General features: G+C 38.9%; 1 long non-coding RNA gene across 4 annotated transcripts in view; it reads right to left on the bottom strand.

The window, feature by feature from the left end:
• The window catches only part of LOC122204641, a 132,729-nt gene that overhangs the window by 61,949 nt on the left and 48,179 nt on the right, over positions 1-22,601 (bottom strand). For all 4 annotated transcript variants that reach the window (XR_006195717.1, XR_006195719.1, XR_006195718.1 and 1 more), the window contains one exon: positions 10,054-10,149. This is a non-coding gene — a long non-coding RNA (uncharacterized LOC122204641). The remainder of the gene's footprint in view (positions 1-10,053; positions 10,150-22,601) is intronic.

The following is a 22,601-nucleotide window of genomic DNA, read 5'->3' as shown; positions in this document are numbered from 1 at the left end:
AGTACAAAATGAGCAAATGTATGGTGTCAAGCAAATAGGCATGCTATGTAAGAGAACAGTGACTTGCTAGAGAAGTGCTTATAATCAATCAAAGGCATATCAAAATGTTTTAGAGATCAAAATGAAGTTGCCAAGATGGAGAATGGGTGGCATTCACTCATGCAGTTTTTCATTCCTTCAACTAATATTGAGCACCTACTATACGCCACATACTTGTATAGGCACTGAGTATACAGCAATGAACACAAGAGGAAAAAACAATGTCTTTAATGAGCTTATATTGATGGTACACTAGGAAGGGAGATAAAAGAAGCATAATTTAAAAATATAATATATAGAAGATGATCAAATGTATGCAAAAAATCAGGATAAGAGGTTTGGGGAAGACTTAGGTGGGGTGCAGTTTTAAATAGGGGGTTCAAGCCAGGTCTCATTAAAAAATTAGCGTGGGCATGGACTAGAGAGAGATGAGAGAATAAATCACTTGAATGACTGAGGAAATTTCAAGTCAAAAACATGAATTGTCTGGAGGCTGGAGCATGCCTGAGGTATTCCAAGGAAGGACAGTGAGCCTGAAGCAGAGTAATCTAGGGGGAAAGTAATAGAGGACAAGGTCAGAGCAGTAAAGGGGCCAAATGGGGAAAGGCCTAGAAGATCATTGCAAAGACACTGATTTTTTGAGCAAATGGAAGTTGCTGTTAGGTCTCCTTAGATCTAACTAATGTTTTACTTTATTTTATTTTTCAATATAAAAATGATTTTATTTCTATTATACAAATGAAATAGAGGTTAAAATTTCAAAAAATACAATTTTCAATAACATCAATGTATGGAAATACTTAAGAATAAATCTGACAGGGAGGAGCCAAGATGGCAGAACAGCATGGAAGTTTTCTGTGTGTCTCACGTCCATGAAATACAGCCAGACCAACACTAAACCATCTTGCACACCTAGAAAACTGATCTGAGGATTAACAACAAACTGCACAACCTGAACCACAGAATTCAGCAGGTACACGACGCGGAGAGGTAAACTTGGGGAGCGAGAAGCCGCAGGAAGGAAGGTGCTTTTGCAGGTGGAGAGAACACGGAGAAGGTGGGTGGAGAATATGGGAAAAGCATCCCTTCCCAAAAGCAGCTGGAGAAAAAGTGGAAAATTGGAAGCAGCCACAGGGACTAAACTAAAAAGGGAGAAAGGAGAAAGGAGAGGGTTTAAATTCCATTAAGATGTAAACACGGGGAGCTCAGAGAGTCTGCAACTCCGCAGCTCGATACCTGGTGGTGCTCTGGTGGGAAGGGCAAATCCCCGGGAGCAGAGTGGGGTCAGGGAGGTTCTTGGGCCTCACGGGGAGAAGCCATCCCACTGCTGGAAGGACATTTGGTAGAGGTTGTGAGGCAACCTGAGCCCAGCATACACCAGAGAATGGCTGCATTCACTGGTGCTGGAACAAGGTCATTAAGGGTGAAGACTGGTGCCAGATGTGTGTTGTGATTTTCCATAATCCCTGAAAAGCTGCTGCTACACTATCTCATGAACTTTTTCTGGGGCGGGCTGGCACCTGGCTGCTGTCTCGGGGCACTGGCAACAACAGGGTCCAGTGGGCATTCCTGGGTGCAGTCAGCAATCGGCCATTGCTCGGTGAGACCCTCCCACAGAGGGGCGGAACGGGTCAAAGCCACAGTCCTTCAGAAGTAAGGGACCAGGGAAAACAGCCACATCTGAGACAAAACTTGGGAGAGAGGTACTGCCTGGGGCTTGGCCATGGACAGTGAAAAAGCAGGGACTGGATGAAAGCTGAAGACAGAGGATGGGTGCGTGATTGCTGATCAGGGAGAGCAAAGTTCTGATACTAGCGACTGGGTAGCTGCCATTTTCACCGCTCCTGCACATGTACATACGCACCTAGTAGCACCACAACACTCCACCCAGTAGGCGAGCAGCGCCATCTAATGGAGAACGAAGCCATTACACTGAGCCCTACCCAATTGGGCAAACCTCGCTATTAAAGAACACAAGTCTCCCTGCCAACTTAGTTTATGGACTATAAAGTACATAGGGGAAAACAAAGTAATTTCAGTCCTATTTCAATCTGTTAGGTCCATCTATTCAATTTTCTTTCTTTTTTTCTTTTGTTCTCTTTTTCACTTCTTTTTCTTCAATACAGAAAGAAAAAATTCATTTTTATTTTCAATTTTTACTAAAAATATTTTCCTTTAATTTTTTACTATATTTTTTCCTTTTATGTAAATTTTTCAAATTCTATTGTACTTCCATCATCTTATTTTAGTCTACTACAGTGTAGACTAAACTTCTTAAAACTTTCAAACAATTTCTTTTTTTCTCTTTTTTCTCTTTTTAATTTCTTTTCTTCAATACAGAAAGAGAAAAAACATTTTTATTTTTAACGTTTATTAAAAATATTTTTCTTTAATTTTTTTCTACTATATTCTTTGTGTAAATTTTTTCAAATTCTAGTTTACTCCCATCATCTCATTTTAGTCTACTTCAGTGTATTAATTTTTTCAAATTCTCAAATGATTTCTTCCCCCGCACCCCTTTTTATCTTTAATCTGTCAAACCACTTTCAACACCCAGACCAAAACACACCTCGGATCTAGTATCATTTAAAGGATTTGTGTGTGTGTGTGTGTGTGTGTGTGTGTGTGTGTTTAATTTTAATATTTTTATAATTTTAATTTTTTAATTAAAAATTTTCTACCTAATTCCTTTTCTCCCTTCGAAATGACAAAATGAAGGAATTTGCCCCAAAAGAAAGAACATGAAGAAATGACAGCCAGGGATTTAACCAACACAAATACAAGCAAGATGTCTGAACCAGAATTTAGAATCACGATAAAAAGAATACTAGCTGGAATAGAAAATAGATTAGAATCCCTTTCTGCAGAGATAAAAGAATTAAAAAATAGAATGAAATTAAAAATGCTATAACTGAGGTGGAATCACAGATGGATGCAGTGGCGGCAAGGATCGATGAGGCAGAACAGAGAATCAGCTATATAGAGGACAAACTTAGAATAATGAAACAGAAAAAATGGAGATTAAGGCAAAAGAGAACGATTTAAGAATCAGAGAAATCAGTGACTCATTAAAAAGGAACACCATCAGAATCAGAGGGATCCCAGAAGAGGAAGAGAGAGAAAAAGGGGTAGAAGCGTTATGTGAGCAAATCATAGGAGAAAACTTTCCTAACCTGGGGAAAGACACAGACATCAAAATCCAGGAAGCACAGAGGACCCCCATTAGATTCAACAAAAACTGACCATCAACAAGGCATATCACAGTCAAATTCACAAAATACTCAGGAAAGGAGAAAATCATGAAAGCAGCAAGGGAAAAAAAGTCCCTAACCTACAAGGGAAGACAGATCAGGTTTGCAGCAGACCTATCCACAGAAACTTGGCAGACCAGAAAGGAGTGGCAGGATATAATAAATGTGCTGAATCAGAAAAATATGTAGCCAAGAATTCTTTATCCAGCAAGGCTGTCATTCAAAATAGAAGGAGAGATAAAAAGTTTCCCAGACAAACAAAAATTAAAGGAGTTTGTGACCACTAAACCAGCCCTTCAGGAAATTTTAAGGGGGACTCTCTGAGGGGAGAAAAGATGAAAAAAAAAATATATATATATATACATATATACACATATATACATATATACGTGTATACACATATATATGTATATATACACATACACATATACATACATATAAATATATATACATATATATTGTATATATACATGTATATATAATATACATATGTGTGTATATATATGTGTGTGTGTGTGTATACACACACACACACACATATATATAAAAATAAATAAGTATATACCAAAAGCAACAAAGATTAGAAAGGACCAGAGAACACCACCAGAAACTCCAACTCTACAAGAAACATACCGGCAATAAATTCATATCTTTCAGTACTCACTCTAAACGTCAATGGACTCAATACTGCAATCAAAAGACTTAGGGTAACAAAATGGATAAGAAAATAAGATCGATCTATATGCTGTTTACAAGAGACCCACTTTAGACCTAAAGATACCTTCAGATTGAGAGTAAGAGGATGAAGAGAAGTAAGGGGATGGAGAACTATCATGCTAATGGTCAACAAAAGAAAGCCGGAGTAGCCATACTTATATCATACAATCTAGACTTTAAAATAAAGACTGTAACAAGAGATGCAGAAGGGCATTATATCATAATTAAAGTGTCTATCCACCAAGAAGACCTAACAATTGTAACATTTAGGCGCCAAATATGGAAGTACCCAGATATATAGATCAATTAATAACAAACATAAAGAAACTCATCAATAGTAATACCATAATAGTAGGAGATTCAACACCCCACTCACAGCAATGGACAGATCATCTAATCAAAAAATCAACAAGGAAACAATGGCTTTGAATGACACACTGGACCAGATGGACTTAACAGATATATTCAGAACATTTCATCCTAAAACAGCAGAATATACATTCTTCTCCAGTGCACATGGAATATTCTCCAGAATAGACCATATACTGGGACACAAATCAGCCCTAAGTAAGTAGAAAAAGATAGAAATCATACCGTGCATATTTTCAGACCACAACGCTATGAAACTTGTAATCAACCACAAGAAAAAATTTGGAAAGGTAACAAACACTTGGAGACTGAAGAACATTCTACTAAAGAATGAATGGGGAACCAAGAAGTTAAAGAGGAAATTAAAAAGTATATGGAAGTCAGGGGCGCCTGGGTGGCTCAGTCACTTGAGCATCCAACCGGTTCACATCACAATCTCATGGCTCATGGGTTCGAGCCCCACATCAGGCTTTGCACTGGCAGCACGGAGCCTGCTCTGGATATTCTGTCTCCCTCTCTCTCTGCCCCGCCCCCACTCACATGCTCGCACACATGCGGGCATGCACTCTCTCTCTCTCAAAAATTTAAAAAAAAAACATTAAAAAAAACTTTAAAAAAATAAAAACAAAAAAAAGTATATGGAACTCAATGAAAATGATAACACCATGACCCAAAACCTATGGGACGCAGCAAAGGTAGTCATAAAAGAAAGTATATAACAATCCAGGCCTTCCTAAAGAAGGAAGAAAGGTCTCAGATACACAACCTAACCTTATGCCTTAAGGAGCTGGAAAAAGAACCACAAATAAAACCCAAAAACAGCAGGAGACAGGAAATAATAAAGATTAGAGCAGAAATTAATGCTATCCAAACCAAAAAAACAGAACAGATCAATGAAACCAGAAGCTGGTTCTTTGAAAGAATTAACAAAATTGATAAACCATCAAAAAGAAAAAGGAAAGGACCCAAATAAATAAAATCATGAATGAAAGAGGAGAGATCACAACCAACACAGCAGAAATAAAAACAATAATAAGAGAATATTATGAGGAATTATATGCCAATAAAATGAGCAACCTGGAAGAAATGGACAAATTCCTAGAAACATACACTACCAAAACTGAAACAGGAAGAAATAGAAAATTTGAAAAGACCCATAACCAGTAAGGAAATCGAATTAGTAAACAAAAATCTCCCAAAAAACAAAGAGTCCAGGGCCAGATGGCTTTCCAGGGGAACTCTACCAAACATTTAAGGAAGGGTTAACACCTATTCTCTTGAAGCTGTTTCAAAAAATAGAAATGGAAGGAAAACTTCCAAACTCTTTCTATGAAGCCAGCATTACCTTGATTCCAAAACCAGACAGGGACCCCACTAAAAAGGAGAACTATAGACCAATTTCCCTGATGAACATGGATGCAAAAATCCTCAACAAGATATTAGTCAACCGGATCCAACAATACATTAAAAAAATTATTCACCACGAACAAGTGGGATTTATACCTGGGATGCCGGGCTGGTTCAATATCCACAAAACAATTAACATGATTCATCACATCAATAAAAGAAAGGACAAGAACCAAATGATCCTCTCAATAGATGCAGAGAAAGAATTTGACAAAATATAGCATCCTTTATTGATAAAAACCCTCAAGTAGGGATAGAAGGAGCATACTTCAAGATCATAAAAGCCATATATGAACGACCCAATGCTAATATCATCCTCAATGGGGAAAAACTAAGAGCTCTCCCCCTAAGGTCAGGAACAAGACTGGCATGTCCACTCTCACCACTGTTATTCAACATAGTATTGGAAGTCTTAGCCTCAGCAATCAGACAACACAAAGAAAGAAAAGGCATCCAAGTCGGCCAGGAGGAGGTCAAACTTACACTCTTTGTGGATGACATGATACTCTGTATTGAAAACCGAAAAGATTCCACCAAAAAACTGCTAGAATTGATCATGAATTCAGCGAAGTTGCAGGATATAAAATCAGCACACAGAAATTGGTTGCATTCCTATACACCAACAATGAAGCGACAGAGAAATCAAAGAATCGATCCCATTTACAGATGCACAAAAAAACCGTAAACTACCGGGGCGCCTGGGTGGCTCAGTCGGTTGGGCGGCCGACTTCAGCTCAGGTCATGATCTTGCAGTCCGTGAGTTGGAGCCCCGCGTCGGGCCCTGTGCTGACAGCTCAGAGCCTGGAGCCTGTTTCAGATTCTGTGTGTCTCCCTCTCTCTGAACCTCCCCCGTTCATGCTCTGTCTCTCTCTGTCTCAAAAATAAATAAACGTTTAAAAAAAAAAAACAACCGTAAACTACCTAGGAATAAATCTAACCAAAGAGGTGAAAAATTTATATGCTGAAAACTATAGAAAGCTTATGAAAGAAACTGAAGAAGACACAAAAAAAATGGAAAAAGATTCCATGCTCCTGGATAGGAAGAACAAATTTACAAAGATGTAAAAGATCTGTATGCTGAAAACTATAGAAAGCTTATGAAGGAAATTGAAGAAGATATAAAGAAATGGAAAAACATTCCATGCTCATGGATTGGAAGAATAAATATTGTTAAAATGTCAATACTACCCAAAGCTATCTACACATTCAATGCAATCCCAATCAAAATTGCACCAGCATTTTTCTCCAAGCTAGAACAAGCAATCCTAAAATTTGTATGGAACCACAAAAGGCCCCAAATAGCCAAAGTAATATTGAAGAAGACCAAAGCAGGAGGCATCACAATCCCAGACATTAGCCTCTACTACAAAGCTGTAATCATCAAGACAGCATGGTATTGGCACAAAAACAGACACATAGACCAATGGAATAGAATAGAGACTCTAGAATTGGACCCACAAAAGTATGGGCAACTAATCTTTGACAAAGCAGGAAAGAATATCCAATGGACAAAAGACAGTCTCTTTAACAAATCATGCTGGGAGAACTGGACAGCAACATGCAGAAGGGTGAAGCTAGACCACTTTCTTACACCATTCACAAAAATAAACTCCAAATGGATAAAGGACCTGAATGTCAGACAGGAAACCATCAAAACCCTAGAGGAAAAAGCAGGGAAAAAAAAAAACCTCTCTGACCTCAGCCACAGCAATGTCTTACTCGACACATCTCCAAAGGCAAGGGAATTAACTGCAAAAATGAAATATTGGTACCTCATGAAGATAAAAAGCTTCTGCCCTGCAAAGGAAACAATCAACAAAACTAAAAGGCAACCGACGGAATGGGAAAAGGTATTTGCAAATGACATATTGGACAAAGGGCTAGGATCCAAAATCTATAAGAACTCACCAAACTCCACACCCAAAAAACAAATAATCCAGTGAAGAAATGGGCAGAAGACATGAATAGACACGTCTCTAAAGAAGACATCCAGATGGCCAACAGGCACATGAAAAGATGCTCAACGTCACTCCTCATCAGGGAAATACAAATCAAAACCACACTAAGATATCACCTCACACCAGAGTAGCTAAAATGAACAAATCAGGAGACTACTGAGGATGAGGAGAGGATCCTGGAGAGGATGTGGAGAAACGGGAACCCTCTTGCACTGTTGGTGGGAATGCAAACTGGTGCAGCCGCTCTGGAAAACAGTGTGGAGGTTCCTCAAAAAATTAAAAATAGATATACCCTATGAACCCAGCAATAGCATTGCTAGGAATTTACCCAAGGGATATAGGAGTGCTAATGCATAGGGGCACTTGTACCCCAATGTTTACAGCAGCACTTTCAACAATAGCCAAATTATGGAAAAAGCCTAAATGTCCATCAACTGATGAATGGATAAAGAAATTGTGGTTTATATACACAATGGAATACTACTTGGCAGTGAGAAAGAATGAAATCTTTCTTTTGTAGCAATGTGGATGGAACTGGAGAGTGTTATGCTAAGTGAAATAAGTCATACAGAGAAAGACAGATACCATATGTTTTCGCTCTTACGTGGATCCTGAGAAACTTAACAGAAGACAATGAGGGAGAGGAAGGGGAAAAAAAAAGTTGGAGTGGGAGGGAGCCAGACCATAAGAGACTCTTAAAAACTGAGAACAAACTTAGGGTTGATGGAGAGTGGGAGGAAGGGGAAAGTGATGGGCACTGAGGAGGGCACTTGTTGGGATGAGCACTGGGTGTTGTATGAAAACCAATTTGACAATTAATTTCATATTAAAAAATAAATTAATTAAAAATAAATAAATAAATCACTATACTCTAAATAAATAAATAAATCTGACATATGATGTGCAAGAACATCGAAAACCAGAAAACATAGCTGAAAGAAATTAAAGAACTAAATAGATGGAGAGATATACCTTGTTCCTAGACTAAAAGACTCCATGATGTTAAGACTGTAACGTTAAGATGCTGTAATTCTCCCCAAGCTGATCTATAGATTTAATGCAATATCAAGTATAATACCAGTAGGCTTTCCCTCTCCCCCATATATACACATGATTTTATTAAGTTTGTCATAGCTGAATTTTCCTACAATGCTAAAGTAATTAAAAATGTTAAGAATATTTAAAATACGTGTAGAAAAATTCATAACATTCTGTAAGTTAAATATGTTATTTACATCAGCACCAGAAATTATTATACTTTTAATAATCCAGGTTTAATTGAAGCAAAATAATAAAAAACATATTTTTAAAAAGTAGAATTCTTAAGTAATGTTTTACAGGGATCACTTAGTCTGTGTTGTTAACAACAGTGTTGGGGGTAAAGACTTGGGTAGAAGCAGGGAGATTAGTTATGAAATTATTCCAGTAATGATAGTAGCAGAGGAGACTAAAGTGTTTTTTTTAATGTTTATTTATTTTGAGAGAGAGAGAGAGAGAGAGAGAGAAAGAGAGTGAGCAGGGAATGGGCAGAGAGAAAGGGAGACACAGAATCTGAAGCAGGCTCCAGGCTCTGAGCTGTCTGCATAGAGCCCAACGCGGGGCTCGAACTCATGAACTGCAAAGTCATGTCCTGAGCTGAAGTCGGATGCTTAACCAATTGAACAACCCAGGCTCCCTGAGACTAGAAGTGTTTAGATGCTGGATTCATTCTGAAGTAGAGACAATAGGATACTGATATTCATTTACTGATAGATTGGATGTGGACAGTTAGAAGAAATAAAACATCAAGGATAACACCAATGTTTTGGCCTAAACATCTGGCAACATGGAGTTGTCATTAACTGATGTGAGAAATGCTAGGACAGGAGTAGGGTGGTATGTGTGATTAGTGGTGTTGGTGGTAGTGGGGTAATCAGGAGTTCACTTTTACATAGAGATAGATCTTGGACTTTCAAGTGTATATGTTGATTAGATGATTTGGGCATATGACCTTGTAGTTCAGAGAAGAGATTTGGCACACAGACAGACAACTAGATAAATAGATATACACTGATAATGATTGATACATGATAGATAGATAGATAGATAGATAGATAGATAGATAGATAGATGCATTTAAAATCATGAACCATGAAAGTGGGCTGGGGAGACACATAAACTATTACATTAGTGTGATGAGTGCTATCATGTGTGGAGTCCTGTCCCAGGAGGAGGTACTCAGCTGACGAGGATGGGGTCACATAAAGGTTTCACAATAAAAATGACCTTGAAAGGCATCTTACATTCAACAGTTAAAATATTTGAGTACTTACTATCTTTCAGGAACTATGACAGTCACCAAGACATAGGCCTTGCCTCCATGTAGATCATGATCTCATAGGGTAGACGGTCTCACATGCCCAAATTGTCTAATCAAAATAAACACATGGATGTCCAATATTAATCTCAAAAGTGAACTCCTGGTTTCCTATTCCCACTGAATCATACATACCAGACCTGACAGAAAGACAGAGATTGCTGTGAGTGAATGGGATGAATCTCTGTTTTGAACACCTCGTATTTCTCAGGAGGTGGCACCTCTGTTTTCTCCCCCTTCTGACCTACCACACAGGAGCCAAAAGCTAGAGGAAGTGCAGGAAGTGCTGTAGTCTCCCGATGATGTGGTATGGGGGACTGTGGGACACTCTTGCCTCACCGATTCCTAAGGAAATCCAGGATGACTCAACATCTCATCAAACCAAGAGACGGTGGCAAGACTTCTCTTCCACTGATAGAACCCCAGCACTCGGCACAATGTGTCCACTGCTAGCTAGAAAATACAGAATGGAAAGAGGCATGAATGTGCCCCTCCCCTAAATGGTGTGTGCCTAAGGGATGGGGGCCCAGATACTGTTGTGGCCCTCAGGTGAGGAGGCACAAGGCCCAATCCTGCTGAGGCAACACCCTCCAAGTGTTTTTGTAAAGCATCCAAGAGATCATAGGAGGTCTTATGACAGGCACATCCTCCCTGCCTGGGGGAAATTGGGCAGAGAGCCACGTAGGAGGATGTCCAGGACTCAGAAGGGTCACAGCAGCATCAAGTGAAAAGCCAAGGTTAATGTGCACACATCCTGGCTTAGGTGGAGCAGGTCCTTTCCATGGTCCCCCACAGGCTCCTACCTGCCCCCAGCAGATGTCTGTCATGGAAAAATGGAAGTTTCAAACAACTGACCACAACTACTTGACTTTTATTCCTGCTCACTATGGCAGGGAAGTTACAGAATACTCTGAGCACAGGAGTGAGTGTATGAGCCTTCATCTCTTTGCTCTTGTTCAACTCGGTCATGCCAGCCTCTTGCAAGAAGGGGACCAGGATTCCATGAGCATGATTGGAAACTCCCTGCCCTATTCAAATTCCCAACCTGTTGGAGATCCTCAGATTCAAGGGCTCAGTTATCTTTGCTTGTCCACTCAAAACTGTAGTCTCTCTACTCTGTAGGTCTTTGGGTAAAATATCCCCTGCCCCTAAGTTCCTACATCCTCTGCATCTCATCTTCCTTCCCATAGCTTCATCGCTATTTTGGCCTAACTTCCCATTGCCACCCTATCTATACTTGCCCCTCCCTGTCCAGGCTGAATCCCTGGAAGGATGATAATAATATATAAATGTAGTAGTGAAAAACTGCAAGTTACAAAAATAATATTATAGTCTCATCTTAAAAAAATTAATAGGGCACCTGGATGGTTCATTTGGTTAAGCATCTGACTTCAGCTCAGGTCATGATCTCACAGTTCATGATTTCAAGCCCTGCATCAGGCTCTGTGCTAACAGCTCAGAGTCTGGAGCCTACTTCAGATTCTGTGTCTCCCTCTCTCTCCCTGCCCCTCCCCCACTCATGCTCTGTCTTTCTCTAAAATAAATAAACATTTAAAAATGTTTTTAATTAATAGATTTTATTTTTAGAGCAGTTTTAGGTTTGCAGAAATATTGAGCAGCAAATACAGGAATTCCCATATACCCATTCCCATCCTTGGCCACATACAGTTTCCTCTGTTATTAACATCTTGTATGTAGTGTGGTATATTTTTTAAAATTGATGAGCCAATACTGATGCATTATTGTTAACCAAAGTTCATAGTTTACCTTAGGATTTATTTGTGTTATACATGCTATGGGTTTTGACCAATATATAATGATGTGTATCCACCATTAAGGTATCATACAAAATAGTTTCTATATCTAAGAATCCCCTATTCATCCATTTTTCCCTTCCCTCAAACTCTTGGCAACCACTCTCCTTGTTTTTGAAATTGTGGTAAAAGATACATAACATGAAATTTACCATTTTAACAAGTTTTAAGTGTACAATTCAGTAGCATTAGGTATATTCACAATGTTGTATAAACATCATCACTATTTCTAAAACTTTTTCATCAACCCAAACAGAAACTCTGTACCCATTAAATAGTAACCCACTATATCACCCCACCCTACCCAGCATCTTGTAACTTCTATTTTCTATCTCTGTCAGTTTCCTTATTTTAGATACTTCATATAAGAGGAATCATGCAATATTTATCCTTTTGTGTCTGGCTTATTTAGCTTAGCATAATTTATTCAAGGTTCATCTATACTGTAGCATGTATCAGAATTTAATTTTTTATTGCTAACTATTCCATTTTGTGTATATATTAAATTTTGCTTATCCATTTATCCATTGATGGACACTTGGATTATTTCCACTTTTAACTACCATGAAAAATGCTGCTAAGAAAACTAGGGTGTAAGTATCTGCTTGAGTTCCTGCTTTCTATTCCTTTGAATATGTACCTAGAAATGAAATTGTTGGATCATATGGTAAACTTTAACTTTTAGAAAAACTGCCACCAAATTGTTTTCTCCCCTGCAATTCCACCAGCAATGAATGAGAGATCTTATTGCTCCATGTCCTCACCAGCATCCGTTGTTGTCAATGGCCTGGATTTTGGCCATTCTAATAGGTGTGCAGTAGTATGTTATAGTGGTTTAAATTTTCAATTCTCTAGTGACATATAATGTTGAATATCTTTTGACATGCCATCTGTATCTTTTTTGGTGAGGTTTTGTCAATTTAAAAAAGTTTTTATTTTATTTTTTGAGAGAGCGTCAAAGTGGGGGAGGGGCAGAGAGCGCTGGGGACAAAGGATGTATGATCTGAAACAGGCCTTGTGCTGACAGCAGCGAGCTCATGGAGCCCAGGGAGCCCAGTGAGCCCAGCAAGCCCAGTGCTCAAACTCACAAACTGTGAGATCACAACCTGAATCAAAGTTGGTCACTCAAACAAAACCCCTCTTTTGTCCATTTTTAAATTGAGTTGTTCAGGCACCTGGGTGTCTCAGTCAGTTAAGGGACCAATTCCTGGTTTTAGCTCAGGTCATGATCTCACAGTTTGTGAGTTCAAGCCTTGCATGGGGGTCTGCACTCACAGTGCAGAGCGGGGGAGGAGCCAACATGGTGGAACAGCATGGAAGTTTTTTGTGTGTCTCGTGTCCATGAAATACAGCCAGACCAACACTAAACCATCCTGCACACCTAGAAAACTGATTGGAAGATTAGCACAACAATCTGCACAACCTGAACCACAGAATTCAGCAGGTACATGGTGCAGAGAGGTGAACTTGGGGAGCAAGAAGGCACAAGAAAGGAGGTGCTTTTGTGAGTGGAGAGAGAAGAGAGACTGGGGTGGGGAGAGAATATGGGAAAAGCACCCTCCCCAAAGGCAACTGGAGAGAAAGTGGAAAATTGGAAATAGCTGCAGGGGCTAAACTAAAAAGGGGAAAGGGAGAGGGTTTAAATTCCATTAAGACTGTAAACAGGGGGAGCACAAAGGCTGCAACACTGCAGCTCAATACCTGGTGGTGCTCTGGTGGGAAGGGTGATTCCCAGGAACAAAGTGGGGTCCGGGAGGTTCTCAGGCCACAAGGGGAAAAGCGGTTCCACTGATGGAAGGACATTTGGTAGAGACTGGTAAAGCCACCGTGTCCCAGCAGACCCAGAAGGTGGCCACATTTGCTGGTGTCGGGGCAAGGTCATTAAGAGTGAAGACTGGTGCCAGATGTGTGTTGTGATTTTTCCATAATCCCTGAAATGCTGCTGCTACACTATCTCATGAAATTTTCTGGGGTGGGCTGGCACCTGGCCACAGTCTCAGGGCACTGGCAACAACAGGGTCCAGCGGGCGTTCCTGGGTGCAGCTGACATTTGGCCATTGCTCGGTGAGACTCTCCCACAGAGGGGCAGAACAGGTCAAAGCCGCAGTCCTTCAGAAATAAGGGGCCAGGGAAAACAGCTGCATCTGAGACAAAACTTGGGAGAGAGGTGCTGCCTAGGGCCTGGTCACAGACAGGGAAAATGCAGGGAGTGGACAAAAACTGAAGACAGAGGACAGGTGTGTAACTGCTGATTGGGGAAAACAGAGTTCCAATAGTGGAGACTGGGTAGCTGGGTGGCGCCATTTTCACCCCTCCTGTGCATACCCATTACGAGCACCACAACACTCCACCCAGTAGGCGAACAGCACCATCTAGTGGAGAACAGAGCCATTACACTGAGCCCCACCCAACTGAGCAAACCTTGCTATTCAAGAACACAACTCTCACTGCCTAGTTTATGACTATAAAGCGCTACATAGTCTGACTTCTGGGGGAAAATGAAGTAATTTCAGTCCTATTTCAATCTGTTAGCAGGTCCATCTATTCACTTTTCTTTCCTTTTTTTCCCCTTTTACACTTCTTTTTCTTGAATACAGAAAGAGAAAAACTTCATTTTTATTTTCAATTTGTATTGAAAATATTTTTCCTTAAAAATTTTTACTATATTTTCTACTTTTGTGTAAAATTTTTCAAATTCTATTTTACTTCCATCAATTTATTTTACTACTTCAGTGTATTCACCTTTTCAAATTTTCAAGCAATTTCCTTTTTGTCTTTTTTTTTCTTTTTTTAGTTTCTCTTTTTCTTGAATGCAGAAAGGGAAAAACTTCATTTTTACTTTCAATTTCTATTCAAAATATTTTTAATTTTTTTCACTATACTTTTTGCTTTTATGTAAATTTTCCAAACGCTATTTTCCTTCCATATTATTTTAGTCTACTTCAGTGTATTCATTTTTTCAAATTCTCAAACAATTTCCTCCCCCGACTTTTTTATCTCTAATCTGTCAAATCACTTTCAACACCCCGACCAAAACACAACTAGGATCTAGCATCATTTATTTGATTTTGTGTGTGTGTGTTTAATTTTTTAATTTTAATATTTTTTAATTGTAATTTTTCTACATCTAATTCCCTTTCTCCCTTCAAACTGACAAAATGAAGGAATCCACCCCAAAAGAAAGAGCACAAAGAAATGACAACCAGGGATTTAACCAACACAGATACAAGCAAGATGTCTGAACCAGAATTTAGACTCATGATAATAAGAATACTAGCTGGAGTCAAAATAGATTAGAATCCCTTTCTGCAGAGATAAAAGAAAAAATAGAATGAAATTAAAAATGCTATAACTGAGATGCAATCACGGATGGATGCAGCAGCAGCAAGGATGGATGAGGCAAAACAGAGAACCAGCTATATAGAGGACAAACTTATAGAGAATAATGAAGCAGAAAAAAAGAGGGAGATTAAGGCAAAATAGCACGATTTAAGAATCAGAGAAAACAGTGACTCGTTAAAAAGGAACACCATCAGAATCACAGGGATCCCAGAGGAGGAAGAGAAATAGGGGTAGAAGGGTTATGTGAGCAAATCATAGCAGAAAACTTTCCTAACCTGGGGAAAGACACAGACATCAAAATCCAGGAAGCACAGAGGACCCCCATTAGATTCAACAAAAACTGACCATCAACAAGGCATATCACAGTCAAATTCACAAAATACTCAGGCAAGGAGAGAATCATGAAAGCAACAAGGGAAAAAGTCCCTAACCTACAAAGGAAGACAGATCAGGTTTGCAGCAGACCTATCCACAGAAACTTGGCAGGCCAGAAAGGAGTGGCAGGATATAATAAATGTGCTGAATCAGAAAAATACACAGCCAAGAATTCTTTATCCCACAAGACTGTCATTCAAAATAAGAGAGATTAAAAGTTTCCCAGACAGGATGGCGGAACAGCACGGAAGCTTTTTGTATGTCTCATGTCCAAGAAATACAGCCAAACCAACACTAAACCATCCTGCACACCTAGAAAACTGATTGGAAGATTAACACAACAATCTGCACAACCTGAACCACAAAATTCAGCAGGTACACAAGATGAAGCGCTGAACTTGGGGAGCAAGAAGCTGCAAAAGGTAGGGAACCCCATTTGCAGGCTGAGAGAGGATGGAGACTGGGCGGAGGGAGAATACAGGAAAAGCACCCCCTCCCCAAAAGCAGCTGGAGAGAAAGTGGAAAATTGGAAACAGCTGCAGGGACTAAACTAAAAAGGGAGAAAGGAGGAAGGAGAGGGTTTAAATTCCATTAAGACTGTAAACAAGGGGAGCAAAAAGGCTGCAACTCCACAGCTCAATACCTGGCGGTGCTCTGGAGTAAAAGGTGAATCCCCAGGAACAGAGTGGAGGCCGGGAGGTTCTCAGACCACACAGGGAAAAGCAGTTCCACTGCTGGAAGGACATTTGGTAGAGACTGTTGAAGCCACCTGGTCCCCGCAGACCCCAGAAGGCAGCCACATTCGCTGGTGCTGGGGCAAGGTCGTTAAGGGTGAAGGCTGGTGCCAGATGTGTGTTGCAGTTTTCCATAATCCCTGAAACACTGATGCTACACTGTCTCACGATCTTTTTTGGGGGCGGGCTGGCACCTGGCTGCAATCTTGGGGCACCGGCAGCAGCAGGGTCCAGCGGGCATTCCTGGGTGCAGCCAACATTCAGCCATTGCTCATTCAGCCATTGCTCAGTGAGACCCTCCCACAGAGGGGCGGAATGGATCAAAGCCACAGTCCTTCAGAAGTAAGGGGCCAAGGAAAACAGTCACATCTGAGACAAAACTTGGGGGAGAGGTACTGCCTGGGGCCTGGTCACAGAGAGTGGAAAAGCAGCGACTGGATGAGAGCTGAAGAGGAAGGATGGGTGTGTGACTGCTGATCTGGGAGAACAGTCTTGTGGCTGGGTGGCGCCATTTTCACCGCTCCTGCGCATGCGCATACGCACCTACAATCTCTGCAACAATCCACCCCAGTAGGCTAGCAGCGCCATCTAGTGGAGAGTGGAGCTGTTACACCAAGCTCTGCCGAACTGGGCCAACTTTGCTCTTCAAGAACACAAACCTCCACGCTGGCTTAAGTTATGGACTACAAAGAACTACATGGACTGACCTCTAGGGGAAAACAAAGCAATTTTAGTCCTACTTCAATCTATTAGCAGGTTCGTCTATTCAATTTTTTTCTCTTTTTCCTTTTACAATTCTTTTCTCTTTTCTTGAATACAGTAAGAGAAAAATTCATTTTTATTTTCAATTTTTATTAAAAATATCTTTATTTTAATCTTTACTACTTTAAGTTTTATTACTGTCTTTAATCTTTATTACTATATTTTTTACTTTTGTGTAAATTTTTTCAAATTCTACTTTACTTCCATCATTTCATTTTAGTCTACTTCAGTGTATTCACCTTTTCAAATTTTCAAAAATTTCCTTTCTTTCTTTTTCATTTTTTCTTTTTAATTTCTTTTTTTCTTGAATGCAGAAAGAGAAAAACTTCATTTTTACTTTCAATTTCTTTAAAAAATATTTTTATTTAATTTTTAGTACTATATTTTTCCCTTTTATGTTAATTTTTTCAAATCCTATCTTACTCCCATCATTTTATTTCAGTCTACTACAGTGTATTCACTTTTTCAAATTTTCAGAAGATTTCTTTCTTTTTTTTTCTTTTTTTACCTTTTTTCTCCTTTTCATTTCTTTTCTTTTTTCTTAAATACAGAAAATGAAAAAATTCATATTTCTTTATAATTTTTATTAAAAATACTTTAATTTCTTATACTATATTGTCTACTTTTCTGTATATTTTTTCAAATTCTACTTTACCCATACCATCTCATTTTAGTCTACTTTAGTGTATTCATTTTATCAAAATCTCAAACAATGTCTTTTTTTTCTCCCCCCCCCCCTTTTTTTTTTAATTTCTCTAATCTGTCAAACCACTTTCAACACCCAGACCAAAACACACCTCGGATCTAGTATCATTTAAAGGATTTGTGTGTGTGTGTGTGTTTTTAATATTTAATTTATAATTTTAATATTTTTTAATATTAATTTTTTAAATTTCAATTTTTCTACCTCATTAATTCTTTTTCTCCCTTCAAAATGACAAAACGAGGGAATTCACCCCAAAAGAAAGAGCACAAAGAAACGACAGCCAGGGATTTAACCAACACAGATACTAGCAAGATGTCTGAACCAGAATTTAGAATCACGATAATAAGAATACTAGTTGGAAACGAAAATAGATTAAATCCCTTTCTGCAGAGATAAAAGAAATAAAAAATAGAATGAAATTAAAAATGCTATAACTGAGATGCAATCACGGATGGATGCAGCAGCAGCAAGGATGGATGAGGCAGAACAGAGAATCAACAATATAGAGGACAAACTTATAGAGAATGATGAAGCAGAAAAAAAGAGGGAGATTAAGGCAAAATAGCACGATTTAAGAATTAGAGATATCAGTGACTCACTAAAAACGAACACCATCAGAATCACAGCGGTCCCAGAAGAGGAAGAGAGAGAAAAAGGGGTGGAAGGGTTATGTGAGCAAATCATAGCGGAAAACTTTCCTAACCTGGGGAAAGACACAGACATCAAAATCCAGGAAGCACAGAGGACTCCCATTAGATTCAACAAAAACCAACCATCAACAAGGCATATCATAGTCAAATTCACAAAATACTAAGGCAAGGAAAGAATCATGAAAGCAGCAAGGGAAAAAGTCCCTAACCTACAAGGGAAGACAGATCAGGTTTGCAGCAGACCTATCCACAGAAACTTGGCAGGCCAGAAAGAGTGGTAGGATATATTCACTGTGCTGAATCAGAAAAATATGCAGCCAAGAATTCTTTATCCAGCAAGGCTGTCATTCAAAATAGAAGGAGATTAAAAGTTTCCCAGACAAACAAAAATTAAAGGAGTTTGTGACCACTAAACCACTGTGACCACTGCAAGAAATTTTAAGGGGGACTCTCTGAGGGAAGAAAAGATGAAAAAAAAAAAAAAAGAAAATATATATATATATATATATATATATATATATATATATATATATCTCAAAAGCAACAAAAGATTAGAAAGCACCAGAGACCACCACCAGAAACTCCAACTCTACAAGCGTCATAATGGCAATAAATTCATATCTTTCAGTACTCACTCTAAAGGTCAATGGATTCAATGCTCCAATCAAAAGACATAGGGTAACAGAATGGATAAGAAAACAAGATCCATCTATATGCTGTTTACAAGAGACCCACTTTAGACCTAAAGACACCTACAGAGTGAAAATAAGGGGATGGAGAACTATCTATGAGGCTAACGGTCAACAAAAGAAAGCTGGAGTAGCCATACTTATATCAGACAATCTAGACTTTAAAATAAAGACTGTATCAAGAGATGCAGGTAGGCATTATATCATAATCAAGGGGTCTATAGACCAAGAAGACCTAACAATTGTAAACATTTAGGCGCCAAATGTGGAAGTACCCAGATATATAGATCAATTAATCACAAACATAAAGAAACTCATCAATAGTAATACCATAATAGTAGGAGACTTCAACACCCCACTCACAGCAATGGACAGATCATCTAATCAAAAAATCAACAAGGAAACAATGGCTTTGAATGACACACTGGACCAGATGGACTTAACAGATATATTCAGATCATTTCATCCTAAAACAGCATAATATACATTCTTCTCCAGTGCACATGGAACGTTCTCCAGAATAGACCATATACTCAGACACAAATTAGCCCTAAGTAAGTACAAACGGAGCGAAATCATACCGTGCATATTTTCAGACCACAACGCTATGAAACTTGAGATCAACCACAAGAAAATTTTGGAAAGGCAACAAATATTTGGAGACTGAAGAACATCCTACTAAAGAATGAATGGGCTAACCAAGAAGTTAAAGAGGAAATTAAAAAGTATATGGAAGTCAATGAAAATGATAGCACCACAACCCAAAACCTCTGGGACGCAGCAAAGGCGGTCATAAGAGGAAAGTATATAGCAATCCAGGCCTTCCTAAAGAAGGAAGAAAGATCTCAGATACACAACCTAACCTTATGCCTTAAGGAGCTGGAAAAAGAACAGCAAATAAAACCCAAAACCAGCAGAAGACAGGAAATAATAAAGATTAGAGCAGAAATTAATGCTATCGAAACAACAACAACAAAAAAACAGTAGAACTGATCAACGAAACCAGAAGCTGGTTCTTTGAAAGAGTTAACAAAATTGATAAACCACTAGCCAGTTTGATCAAAAATAAAAAGGCAAGGATCCAAATAAATAAAATCACGAATGAAAGAGGAGAGATCACAACCAACACAGCAGAAATAAAAACAATAATAAGAGAATATTATGAGCAATTGTATGCCAATAAAATGGGCAATCTGGAAGAAATGGACACATTCCTAGAAACATATACACCCAAAACTGAAATAGGAAGAAAGTAGAAATTTTGAACAGACCTATAACCAGTAAAGAAATTGAATTAGTAATCAAAAATCTTCCAAAAAAGAAGAGTCCAGGCCAGATGGCTTTCCAGGGCAATTTCACCAAACATTTAAGGAAGAGCTAACACCTATTCTCTTGAAGCTGTTCCAAAAAAAAAGAAATGGAAGGAAAACTTCCAAACTCTTTCTATGAAGCCAGCATTACCTTGATTCCAAAACCACAGAGACCCCACTAAAAAGGAGAATGAACAATATCCCTGATAAGTATGGATGCAAAAATCCTCAACAAGACATTAGTCAACCGGATCCAACAATACATTAAAAAAATTATTCACCACGACCAAGCAGGATTTATACCTGGGATGCAGGGCTGGTTCAATATCCACAAACAATCAATGTGACTCATCACATCAATAAAAGAAAGGACAGGAACAACATGACCCTCTCAATAGATGGAGAGAAAGAATCTGACAAAATACAGCATCCTTTCTTGATAAAAAACCCTCAAGAAAGTAGGGAAAGAAGGAGCATACCTCGAGATTATAAAAGCCATATATGAAAGACCCACCGCTAATATCATCCTCAATGAGGAAAAACTGAGAGCTCTCCCCCTAAGGTCAAGAACAAGACAGGGATGTCCACTCTCACCACTGTTATTCAACATAGCATTGGAAGTCTTAGCCTCAGCAATCAGACAACACAAATAAATAAAAGGAATCCAAATAGGCCGGAAGGATGTCAAACGTTCACTCTTCACAGATGAAATGATACTCTATATGGAAAACCCAAAAGATTCTGCCAAAAAACTGCTAGGACTGATCCATGAATTCAGCAAAGTCGCTGGATATGAAATCAATGCACTTAAATTGGTTGCATTCCAGGGCACCTGGGTCACTCAGTTGGTTAATCGTCTGACTTCGGCTCAGGTCATGATCTCACAGCTCATGAGTTCAAGCCCCGTGTCAGACTCTGTGTTGACTGCTCAGAGCCTGAAGCCTGCTTCGGATTCTGTGTCTCCCTCTCTCTCTGCCACCGTCAAAGCTCACACTCTGTCTCTTTCTCTCTCCAAAAATAAACATTAAAAAAAAGATATCAGTTGCATTCCTATACACCAATAATGAAGAATAGAAAGAGAAATCAAGGAATGGATCCCATTTACAATTGCACCCAAAACCAGAAAATACCTAAGAATAAATCTAACCAAAGAGGTGAAAAATCTATACACTGAAAACTATAGAAAGCTGATGAAAGAAATTAAAGAAGACACACAAAAAAATGGAAAAAGATTCCATGCTCCTGGTAGGAAGAACAAATATTGTTAAAATGTCAATACTACCCAAAGCAATCTACGTATTCAATGTAATCCCTATCAAAATAACACCAACATTCTTCACAGAGCTAGAACAAACAATCCTAAAATTTGTAAGGAACCAGAAAAGACCCCGAATAGCCAAAGCAATCTGGAAAAAGAAAACCAAAGCAGGAGGCATCACAATCCCAGACTTCAAGCTGTATTACAAAGTTGTGATCATCAAGACAGTATGGTACTGGCACAAAAACAGACACTCAGATCAATGGAACAGAATAGAGAACCCACAAATGGACCCATAAACGTATGGCCAACTAATCTTTGACAAAGCAGGAAGGAGTATCCAATGGAATAGACAGTCTCTTCAGCAAGTGGTGCTGGGAAACCTGGACAGTGACACGCAGAAAAATGAACTTGGACCACTTTCTTATATTGTACCCAAAAATAAACTCAAAATGGATGAAAGACCTCAATGTAAGACAGGAATCCATCAAAACCCTTGAGGAGAAAGCGGGCAAAAACCTCTTTGACCTCGGCCATACCAACTTTTTACTCAACACGTCTCTGGAGGCCAGGGAAACCAAAGCCAAAATGAACTATTGGGACCTCATCAAAATAAAAATTTCTGCACTGCAAAGGAAACAATCAGCAAAACTAAAAGGCAACTGATGGAATGGGAGAAGATATTTGCAAATGATACATATATATATATATATATATATATATATATATATATATATATACACATACACACACACACACACACACACACACACACAAAATGGAGTATTACTTGGAAATCAAAAAGAATGAAATCTTGCCATTCTCAACTATGTGGATGGAACTTCAGGGTATTATGCTAAGTGA

This window comes from Panthera leo, chromosome D4, assembly GCF_018350215.1.
Source record: "Panthera leo isolate Ple1 chromosome D4, P.leo_Ple1_pat1.1, whole genome shotgun sequence".
Classification (NCBI taxonomy): domain Eukaryota; kingdom Metazoa; phylum Chordata; class Mammalia; order Carnivora; family Felidae; genus Panthera; species Panthera leo.
Note: the sequence above shows the minus strand (reverse complement) of the source record. Positions and strands in the feature narration are given on the sequence as shown.